Raw genomic sequence first — 10,681 nt, forward strand, 5'->3', positions numbered from 1 at the left:
TGTTAAGGTACATGGTAAGTGCTCCAAATCAAATTTGAAGAAACAAAGAATCCAACCCGATAAAGGCAGTAGCCATGCCTGGATGTATCTGAATTCCAGTCATGGGTACAGCCTAGGTTCAGATTCCGATTTCTCCATAAATTCTGGAAAAATATGCGGATGAGAGAAAGCTAATAAGAAACTGAAATGCTAACATTTTCATAAAGCATTTCTCAAGTTCTGTTTTAAAGAGCTTGGGCTTCAGAGACAAATAGATCTAGATTGAAATCCTGACTTCTCCTGTGTGTCTGCCCTGAAACAAGTTCATGCACTTATTCATTCATTCATTTCCTAGGCACTTGTCCAGTACCTAGTACCTCTGAGCCTTGTGCAGGCACAAAGTGTGCGATGTAAATCAAGCAGCAAAGAACTCTCTTGTCAGGAAACTCATTTTCTACTGGGGAAGCCAGAGGAAAAACAGGTACACTACAAAAATTAAGCATTCTATTTGCTTTGCTAGAGTATTATAACGATTAAATAGTTAAAAAATACATAAAAGACCTAGCAGAATGTCTGACTCATAATAGGCACTCAATAAGTGTTGTAAGCAGCACCGGGTGGGGGAGAGAGCATTGTCTAATGGAGTGGATCTCAAACTCTATTAGCACATCAGTATCCCCTGAAGGGTTTGTTAAACAGACAGTTGTGTCCCAGCCCTGGAAATTCAGCTTCAGTAGGTCTGGGTGGTGCTTAAGAATTTGCAAGTCCAGCAGTTGCCAGGTGATGCCAGTGCTGTTGGTCTGGGAACCACGTTTGAGAAGCATTGGCCGATGGGCTCAGATATACTTGCAATCTCATTCCCAAGCCATTCTTCATGATGTCTGTGGTTGTGAGCAATTAACTATTTTTCTTAGTTTCTGATTGCACATCACTAAACGGGATAATAACACACTTCACAGGACTGCTTTGAAGAGGACTCACTAGTATAGTTTGGCATAATAGAGGAGCAATAAATGTAAGTTATCTCTGTTTCATTTTAGTCTGTCTTCATTTTCTGAGCTCTGAAATTATTATTTAAACCTGTCAGAACTATCTAATTTTTATGAAAGTAACTTTATAAGATTATCTTCTCTTCTTGACAGAAAGCACCTCAAGAGAAAGGATATTATTTTCTACATCGCTCACCTAACAGTGCCTGAACGTGATAAATACCCCCACAGTAAATATGTATTATCTTTATTATAACTGGGTCCTCCTAAAATATTGTATGCCTTCATTATCTTACTTGTTTGCTTCTTTTTTTAAAAACATGGAAGTTCCTGGGGCTTCCTTGGTGGCGCAGTGGTTGAGAGTCCGCCTGCCGATGCAGGGGACGCGGGTTCGTGTCCCAGTCCGGGAAGATCCCACATGCCGCGGAGCGGCTGGGCCCGTGAGCCATGGCCGCTGAGCCTGTGCGTCCGGAGCCTGTGCTCCGCAACGGGAGAGGCCGCAACAGTGAGAGGCCCGCGTACCGCAAAAAAAAAAAAAAAAAGGAAGTTCCAGTAAGTAAAATGTTGGAATACTTTTTATAGTCATTACCTTGTGATAACTTACAATGGAGTATAATGTGCAAAAATACTGAATCGCTATGCTGTACACCTGAAACTAATACCATATTGTAAGTCAACTATACTTCAATTTTTAAAAGTTGGAATAATTTTGCTCTGTTTCAAGCATAACTCACATGTCATTGGATACTGATTAATCAGAAATGCTCTGTTTCTAGCATTTGAATAGTTTTTCAGAAATTATGAAAACTTTCTAAAATGTGATATTGATCTTTCTTCTTGCCCCGTGGCCAGTGGTCATGGAAATACTGTTCACAATTATTTCTCCACACACTTTTTCGCCATGTCATCTTGCTTACAACTTCTTTGTGGCCTATTCTGTGTCATCCAATACTCAGGACCAACTTCAAAGATGTGTGATCTGTGCAGCCACACAGAACCCCATGCTTGCTCTGTGCTTGATTTAATACTTACTGTCACCATCTTTCCCTTCTTCATAATTTTGGAACAAGGGACCCTGAATTTTATTTTGTACTGGGTTCCACAAATTATGTAGCTGATCCTACTGGCACTAAAGCTGGGATTCCAGGGACATGAAGATGTTGTACTGACAATCAGAAAATAACTTCCTTTCATTTTCTGACAAACCAATGATAGATTTCTTAATAACTATATAACCTTGGGAAAATCACTTTAATTTACTGAGACTGAACAGCCTCATCTACAAAACCTCATCTAAACTGGATGCTCTCTTATGTACTTCTAGTTCTAAAATACTACAAATCTGTTAATTTCCAAATACAGAGAACTTTACAACTTAAAAACAAAGGAACCGCTGCTTTAGGTAAACACACTTTCTAAATCTATTGAATCTATTTAAGAAGAAAAACAGATGGTGAATGTATCTTAAGATGCCATTATTTCTCATATAACTGCATACCTTGACTTTCCATGTAATTTCCTGGGGACAGTCAATCTGAAAAGCTTTCCATACCTTAGCCTGAAAAATGACACATCAACGACATGCTGAGCCTTCTAATTACCAGGAATGCAGGGCCCATTAAACTGTGAGCATGCATATGCACACCTAATTATGTTTATGCCTACTTATAAGTCAGCAAAGTGAAAGCATATGCATGCTGAAAATTACCCATCATTAACTTTCCTAATTGCACCCAAATAAAGAGGGAAATAATTCACTTTAGAATATGTTTGCATCCTTTGGGCAAAGCCTACACTCATCTTGTTTAGGTTTTGAAAAATTGTCTTTTTGCTCATAAATGGAAATCAATTCTTTGGATGCCAAAACACAACACAGCTCTTCCCTGGGTGTTGAGCAAGAGAAAATGAAAAGATTCAGATATGAATGTCAGAAGACTAGAGCATGGGTCTAGGAAGCAAACAGCATAGACAGGAGATACTAGGCGAGTGAAAACAATTCCATCATTCTGATGAAGAGTGCAGTGCAGATGGTGACAGGCCAAACACAGATAAAATAGGAAGCAACAATGAAGGACAGATCCTCAGGGAAAAAGAAGCATTAAATTTAGATGTCAACAGAAGACTCAGTTTCGTGACAGTAATTGAGATCAATTGGAGCACTGTCTGCTCTCTGTACTCACAATTTCCCTTGTAGTTTCTCTGAACAATTACTGTTCTATTACTGGCAGGATTAAGATAAGACAGACAGGAGTTGTGCATGCTTAATTGGGCTTCCATATATGGTTTACTGCTGTCCTTAGAGACAGGAAGCAGAAAGGAAGGCAGGGAGAGAACAGGGCTTTTGATGTTCATAATAATAGGAAACTATTCTGGTACTAATTCAGAGATGCAGAGTCCTGAATAAGCAATCTGAGGTTCTGCCTCTTGATAATTCTCTTCTCAGCGCTTTGCATTCATTATTTCACTTAGTCCCCACAACAACAGTGAAGAGGCCTCTATTATTGGCCCCATTATACAGATGAAGAAGATGAGGATAAGGAAATCAACTAAGATGACCCAATAACTACTTGGTGGGGTGAAGATTGAAACTCCAATTCTTTCTGACTCCCAAGCCCTTGTTTCAAGCTATATTGCCACCCAACTCAGAGGAGCCCAAATTCCCAGATTTAATCATCTTCATTTTGCCAAAGATTCAGATGGACTTTTATTTTTCTCTTTACTATATTGACAATTAAAAAAAAAGAAACAACTGAATGACTCTTTCTAAAACGCCACTTGCATCATATGACTCACTTCTGTTGACCTATGCTAGGGCAACGCTTTCCTTTTGAGCCACCATCTTTGAAAACCCTCCTTTATTTTAGTGTTTTCCAAATTACGAATCCACCCTTCCCTAAGGAAGAAGCTAACTCATTCTGATCTAGATTCTACCAAAAAGATTCACTTGTGCAAGAATTTGATAGAGAACTAAGTAACCCAAGGGAGCCTTGTGTCTGGGGCATTGAACTTAAGGAAGGCAGAATGTTTGATGAGTCCAGTTCTCCATGGATGACAATGGCTGTGCTTCTGATGTCCAATCTTGGACATCCCAGGTGTTGTGCCATGGGACCTGAAGTAAGGTTGGGTATTGATTTTGGCTCTGAGTCTATGTGTCTCTCTTACCTCCTGGAAATTCTGGAAACTATCTAACACTCTTTAACAATTTCCTTTTCTGCTTTTACTAACCAGAGTGAATACTATTGTTTGCAATTAACAACTTTAATTTTGACACCTACTTAAGTAACTATGAACTCTTTTCTTTGTCACCCATAGTCTTCCCACAAAAAGGTGCCAGTAACATCCCTTATTACTCTCTTGCCTATACCAGTATTTTAGTCATTGTGACTTGCAGTGTGTTTCCTCTACTTAGAAAGCAATCCTTTTCAATTAGACACTGTACTAGGCTTACTACACCTGAATTCAGAGAACGCACAGTTTCAAGGACCATCCACCATCCCACGCTTCCAATTATTTTAGATATGAATACCTAGACTAAGCCCCTACCCGACGGTAAATGTATGGATTTGTTAATCGTCTAACCATCAATGAAGCTTGTGTAAAGAGAAAACATAGGACAAGCTCATATCAAAATCACTGTATCCCTGAGCCAATCTGTTCTGCATCCCTTCTTGCTTTCCTACGTTTGTGCACTGGAAGGGACCGAGTGCCTGAAAACCTAAGAGTCACATTGATCTTTGTATCTTCTTCCTCTCTGTCAATTTTTCCATTTTTAATACATTGTATGTGACCCACTCCATCACCCAAGCCAAAACTCTTCAGAGTCATCCCTGATCCTGTGTATATTTTTAGTCCTGGAATCCAATCCTATTAATTGCACTTCCTTCATATTTTAAAAATCCTTCCTGTGTTCATCTATTCATGCCTGCTAGCAGCAGCCTCCTGCTGGTTTTCTTGCTTCCAATTTCTCTGTTGCTTTTCTGTTCTCCATAAGTGTAAGTAGAGTGACTTTTCCAAGCACATATATGACCATGTCTCTCCATGACGGAAAACTCTTTTCATCACCCACAGAATAAAATCCAAACTTGCTGGCATCGAATACAGGACCTCCACGACCTGTAGCAGCCTGGCCCTCCCTCTTCAAATCCTGCACTCACCCAAACATACCAGGAGATGCAACCCTTGATGAACCACAGAACCACGTGCAGGTGTCCAAATAATCTTGCTTTCTACCCCCATGCTTTTGCCATGTTATCCTTCTCGGCTACACATCCTATATGTTGTGGCTAAAAAATCTCAACTGTAAGAACTCTTTGCTAACACCTCCAGACTAAGCTGAAATCTTCCTCTGTGAGCTCACCCTCCTGAAGCATCTTATTCATTCCTTCCTCTCTGCATTTATGTGGCTATGATGATCTGTTTGTTGTTCTGTCTCCCCACACAGTCTCTGCCCCCTTCTTTCCCTCACTGCCTAGAGGAAAAGACAGATTTGTTGCCTGTCTTGCTCTTTGGCTTTGGTCAGTGACCGATGCTTGTCAGTTTGTGTAAATTTCATTCTCCCATCTGACTTCCATAATATCCTTGGGTCTTATGCATTCCTCAGACAACCTTGTCTCGCTCTTCATTGAGTCCGCCTGTGTCTAGCAGTGGATGAGGCGCGTAACATTTTAATGATGGTGATTAATAATAATGATGATTAATTATTAACTAACATTTATGGGATGCTACTACATGACACCACGTCATTTAATACCTACCACAACACAATGATAATATTAACATCTTTATCACTTTGTAGGTGAGGCAAATAATGTTTAGAAGAATTAAAGAAAATTGTCCAGTGTCACAGAGCTTAGGCATAGCAGAGTCTGCAACTGAACCTCTTTCTGTTGACTCTCTGACTTTTCTCTACTGGTGCCCCTTCCCTCAGAGTAAGTCCTCAGGTCCACATTCCAGGTCACTGGGACCTAGGAATTTCCTGCCCAAATGGCCCAGGGCCTGTGCATCTTCTCAGGGTCTATTCTCCCAAGAGTGGACCCCACCACTGGTGGGGTGGCTGTTTGTGCTGAAGTATGAATAAGGCTTTGACATGAAGACTAGAGGATCCATACACTTGCAGACAAGGTTCCTAACATGGTGCAGTGGAGCTGGGGTGGGAAGGAAAGGTAGAGTGTGGTTGAATAACACAGAGGCATCTGATGATTCTAAGTCTGAACCTGATCTTGGATGATGCTGTAAAACTACATTGGTCAAAGTGGGAGGCAAACCATATTTTATTTAACAGTTTCAAGTCCATTCATGACTTTTAAATATTTAGATCTACGGTACATTGGCTTCTTTTTGCACTCATGCTCCCAACCTTGTAAAATATTAGGTGTGGGTCTTCCAAAGCGGACGTTAACAGAACGATGAAGTGTTCCACGTTGGGTCATTCATGACAGCACTTTTACAGTGGCTTCCTCTCCAAGTGTCACGGGTGGTCAAAAGAAGAGATTGACAGGTTAGTTCTTTCAAATCCTTTGGCATTGTATTTGTGTCCACCATGTACACCTCCAATCTGTATATTATGTTCCTACAGATATCTCACCTGGTATATTTAGGGAGAAAGCCAACCCCATGGGGTGGCATGCCTCTCTGTCTATATCCATATAAAATCCCTAAATCACACTGAGCCTCACTGTTTAACCCTGAGAAGTTTACCCTTTGTGTAGCATCCTGCTGGCCCTCAGCAATAGCTTAGCCAAGGTACAGTGCTACCAATGCAATCTCTGTAACAATCAGCATGCCCCAAAGAAACAAGTTGTTTTCTTTCCTGTTTGATACAGTACCCAGCTAACAATAATTTTCTAAAACTGTTCAGTAAAAGAAAGTGGAGATTGTTGTTTACTATGAGTGTCCTAATATTACTGGTGAACATTGTTGAAGGTCGGGAAACAAAGAATTATTATTTCTCAGCTGACGAAATGACAACCAGCATTTGTTATTATTAATCTTGCTTTCTACCCCCATGCTTTTGCCATGTTATCCTTCTCGGCTACACATCCTATATGTTGTGGCTAAAAAATCTCAACTGTAAGAACTCTTTGCTAACACCTCCAGACTAAGCTGAAATCTTCCTCTGTGAGCTCACCCTCCTGAAGCATCTTATTCATTCCTTCCTCTCTGCATTTATGTGGCTATGATGATCTGTTTGTTGTTCTGTCTCCCCACACAGTCTCTGCCCCCTTCTTTCCCTCACTGCCTAGAGGAAAAGACAGATTTGTTGCCTGTCTTGCTCTTTGGCTTTGGTCAGTGACCGATGCTTGTCAGTTTGTGTAAATTTCATTCTCCCATCTGACTTCCATAATATCCTTGGGTCTTATGCATTCCTCAGACAACCTTGTCTCGCTCTTCATTGAGTCCGCCTGTGTCTAGCAGTGGATGAGGCGCGTAACATTTTAATGATGGTGATTAATAATAATGATGATTAATTATTAACTAACATTTATGGGATGCTACTACATGACACCACGTCATTTAATACCTACCACAACACAATGATAATATTAACATCTTTATCACTTTGTAGGTGAGGCAAATAATGTTTAGAAGAATTAAAGAAAATTGTCCAGTGTCACAGAGCTTAGGCATAGCAGAGTCTGCAACTGAACCTCTTTCTGTTGACTCTCTGACTTTTCTCTACTGGTGCCCCTTCCCTCAGAGTAAGTCCTCAGGTCCACATTCCAGGTCACTGGGACCTAGGAATTTCCTGCCCAAATGGCCCAGGGCCTGTGCATCTTCTCAGGGTCTATTCTCCCAAGAGTGGACCCCACCACTGGTGGGGTGGCTGTTTGTGCTGAAGTATGAATAAGGCTTTGACATGAAGACTAGAGGATCCATACACTTGCAGACAAGGTTCCTAACATGGTGCAGTGGAGCTGGGGTGGGAAGGAAAGGTAGAGTGTGGTTGAATAACACAGAGGCATCTGATGATTCTAAGTCTGAACCTGATCTTGGATGATGCTGTAAAACTACATTGGTCAAAGTGGGAGGCAAACCATATTTTATTTAACAGTTTCAAGTCCATTCATGACTTTTAAATATTTAGATCTACGGTACATTGGCTTCTTTTTGCACTCATGCTCCCAACCTTGTAAAATATTAGGTGTGGGTCTTCCAAAGCGGACGTTAACAGAACGATGAAGTGTTCCACGTTGGGTCATTCATGACAGCACTTTTACAGTGGCTTCCTCTCCAAGTGTCACGGGTGGTCAAAAGAAGAGATTGACAGGTTAGTTCTTTCAAATCCTTTGGCATTGTATTTGTGTCCACCATGTACACCTCCAATCTGTATATTATGTTCCTACAGATATCTCACCTGGTATATTTAGGGAGAAAGCCAACCCCATGGGGTGGCATGCCTCTCTGTCTATATCCATATAAAATCCCTAAATCACACTGAGCCTCACTGTTTAACCCTGAGAAGTTTACCCTTTGTGTAGCATCCTGCTGGCCCTCAGCAATAGCTTAGCCAAGGTACAGTGCTACCAATGCAATCTCTGTAACAATCAGCATGCCCCAAAGAAACAAGTTGTTTTCTTTCCTGTTTGATACAGTACCCAGCTAACAATAATTTTCTAAAACTGTTCAGTAAAAGAAAGTGGAGATTGTTGTTTACTATGAGTGTCCTAATATTACTGGTGAACATTGTTGAAGGTCGGGAAACAAAGAATTATTATTTCTCAGCTGACGAAATGACAACCAGCATTTGTTATTATGTTTCCTTAAAGTAGCATGCTACGTGCTCCCAGAATACTGTGAGTCATTCATTGTTCTTCACTGCTAATGTGTGTTCTTAATATGATGGATAAGAGGTTGACCTGAGATAAAATTCAGTTTCAGAAGGGGCTCATGATCTATGCAGGGAAGCCTGTGCCCAAGAGAACTGTGGAAGCCCACACGGAGTTGATGAACCACAGCAGGGGTTCACAAAGAGCCCCTGGGTGCACAGCACTATGCCTTGGAGAACAGTTTCTTTGGCAGGTGAGTATAGCTGTACCACCTCCTCCATTAGTTGCTTAAAAGTCCTGTGTAAATATAAACAAAAAACAAACAAAAAAAACTATGTTCCTGTTGACTTTTATTCTCATTTCAGAGCTTCATCATCAGTACCATCACTTTTCTTGTGCTTTGTCGATATTTGGATGGGTGGTCCTGGACCCAGAGAGTTAAGGCAACTTACCCAAGGTCACAATAGCTTACATCTCCAAATGCTCAGCTCTGTGCTATGGAACCCACTGCTTTCTAATAGATTTAAATGATATGAACACCAGGTACATTACTCTAAATATATGTCTCTGACTCTACCACTCTACCTTCTTTTCAAACTCTTTTTTTTTAATATTTATTTATTTATTTATGGCTGTGTTGGGTCTTCGTTTCAGTGCGAGGGCTTTCTCTAGTTGCGGCAAGTGGGGGCCGCTCTTCATCGCGGTGCGCGGGCCTCTCACTATCGCAGCATCTCTTCTTGTGGAGCACAGGCTTCAGATGTGCAGGCTCAGTAGTTGTGGCTCACGGACCCAGTTGCTCCGCGGCATGTCGGACTTTCTAATAGATTTAAATGATATGAACACCAGGTACATTACTCTAAATATATGTCTCTGACTCCTCTACCACTCTACCTTCTTTTCAAACTCTTTTTTTTAAATATTTATTTATTTATTTATGGCTGTGTTGGGTCTTCGTTTCAGTGCGAGGGCTTTCTCTAGTTGCGGCAAGTGGGGGCCGCTCTTCATCGCGGTGCGCGGGCCTCTCACTATCGCAGCCTCTCTTCTTGTGGAGCACAGGCTTCAGATGTGCAGGCTCAGTAGTTGTGGCTCACGGACCCAGCTGCTCCGCGGCATGTGGGATCCTCCCAGACCAGGGCTCGAACCCGCGTCCCCTGCATTGGCAGGCAGATTCTCAACCACTGTGCCACCAGGGAAGCCCTCAAACTCTTTAATTACTTATTGATCCATGATATAGACTGAATGTTTGTGTCCCCCCCATATTCACATGTTGAAACCTAATTCCCAGTGGGGGCCTTTGGGAGGGAATTAGGGTCGTATAGGCAGAGCCTTCATGAATGGAATGAGTACCCTTATAAAAGAGAACCAAGAGTAATATTCCATTGTATACTCAGCCATAAAAGGAAACAAAATTGGGCTTCCCTGGTGGCGCAGTGGTTGAGAGTCCGCCTGCCGATGCAGGGCACACGGGTTCGTTCCCCAGTCCGGGAAGATCCCACATGCCGCGGAGCGGCTGGGCCCGTGAGCCATGGCCGCTGAGGCTGCGCGTCCAGAGCCTGTGCCCCGCAACGGGAGAGGCCACAGCAGTGAGAGGCCCGTGTACCGCAAAAAAAAAAAAAAAAAAAAAAAGAAACAAATTGAGTTATTTGTAGTAAGATGGATGGACCTAGATACAGAGTGAAGTAAGCCAGAAAGAGAAAAACAAATACCATATGCTAACACATATATATGGAATCTAAAAAAAAAGGTTCTGAAGAAGCTAACTGATCCTAGGGGCAGGACAGGAATAAAGACATAAAGACGCAGGCGTAGAGAATGGACTTGAGGACACGGGGAGGGGGAAGGGTAAGCTGGGACGAAGTGAGAGAGTGGCATGGACATATATACACTACCAAATGTAAAATCCATAGCTAGTGGGAAGCAGCCGCATAGCACAGGGAGATCAGCTTG

At 41.8% G+C, this 10,681-nt stretch overlaps 2 long non-coding RNA genes across 2 annotated transcripts in view; both read left to right on the forward strand.

Moving 5' to 3' along the window:
- The first annotated feature begins 351 nt into the window (after positions 1 to 351).
- Positions 352 to 6,432, forward strand: LOC114483967 (uncharacterized). The gene is made up of 4 exons (XR_003676320.2): positions 352 to 460; positions 939 to 994; positions 1,122 to 1,520; positions 6,340 to 6,432. It is a non-coding gene; the product is annotated as an uncharacterized lncRNA (long non-coding RNA).
- Positions 6,433 to 8,115: 1,683 nt separating this feature from the next.
- Positions 8,116 to 10,681, forward strand: part of LOC114487978 (uncharacterized) — a 2,873-nt gene continuing 307 nt past the window's right edge. Inside the window, exons 1-3 of the long non-coding RNA XR_003683571.1 lie at positions 8,116 to 8,235; positions 8,841 to 8,987; positions 9,100 to 9,277. This is a non-coding gene — a long non-coding RNA (uncharacterized lncRNA). The remainder of the gene's footprint in view (positions 8,236 to 8,840; positions 8,988 to 9,099; positions 9,278 to 10,681) is intronic.

Source organism: Physeter macrocephalus, chromosome 16 (assembly GCF_002837175.3).
Source record: "Physeter macrocephalus isolate SW-GA chromosome 16, ASM283717v5, whole genome shotgun sequence".
NCBI lineage: Eukaryota > Metazoa > Chordata > Mammalia > Artiodactyla > Physeteridae > Physeter > Physeter macrocephalus.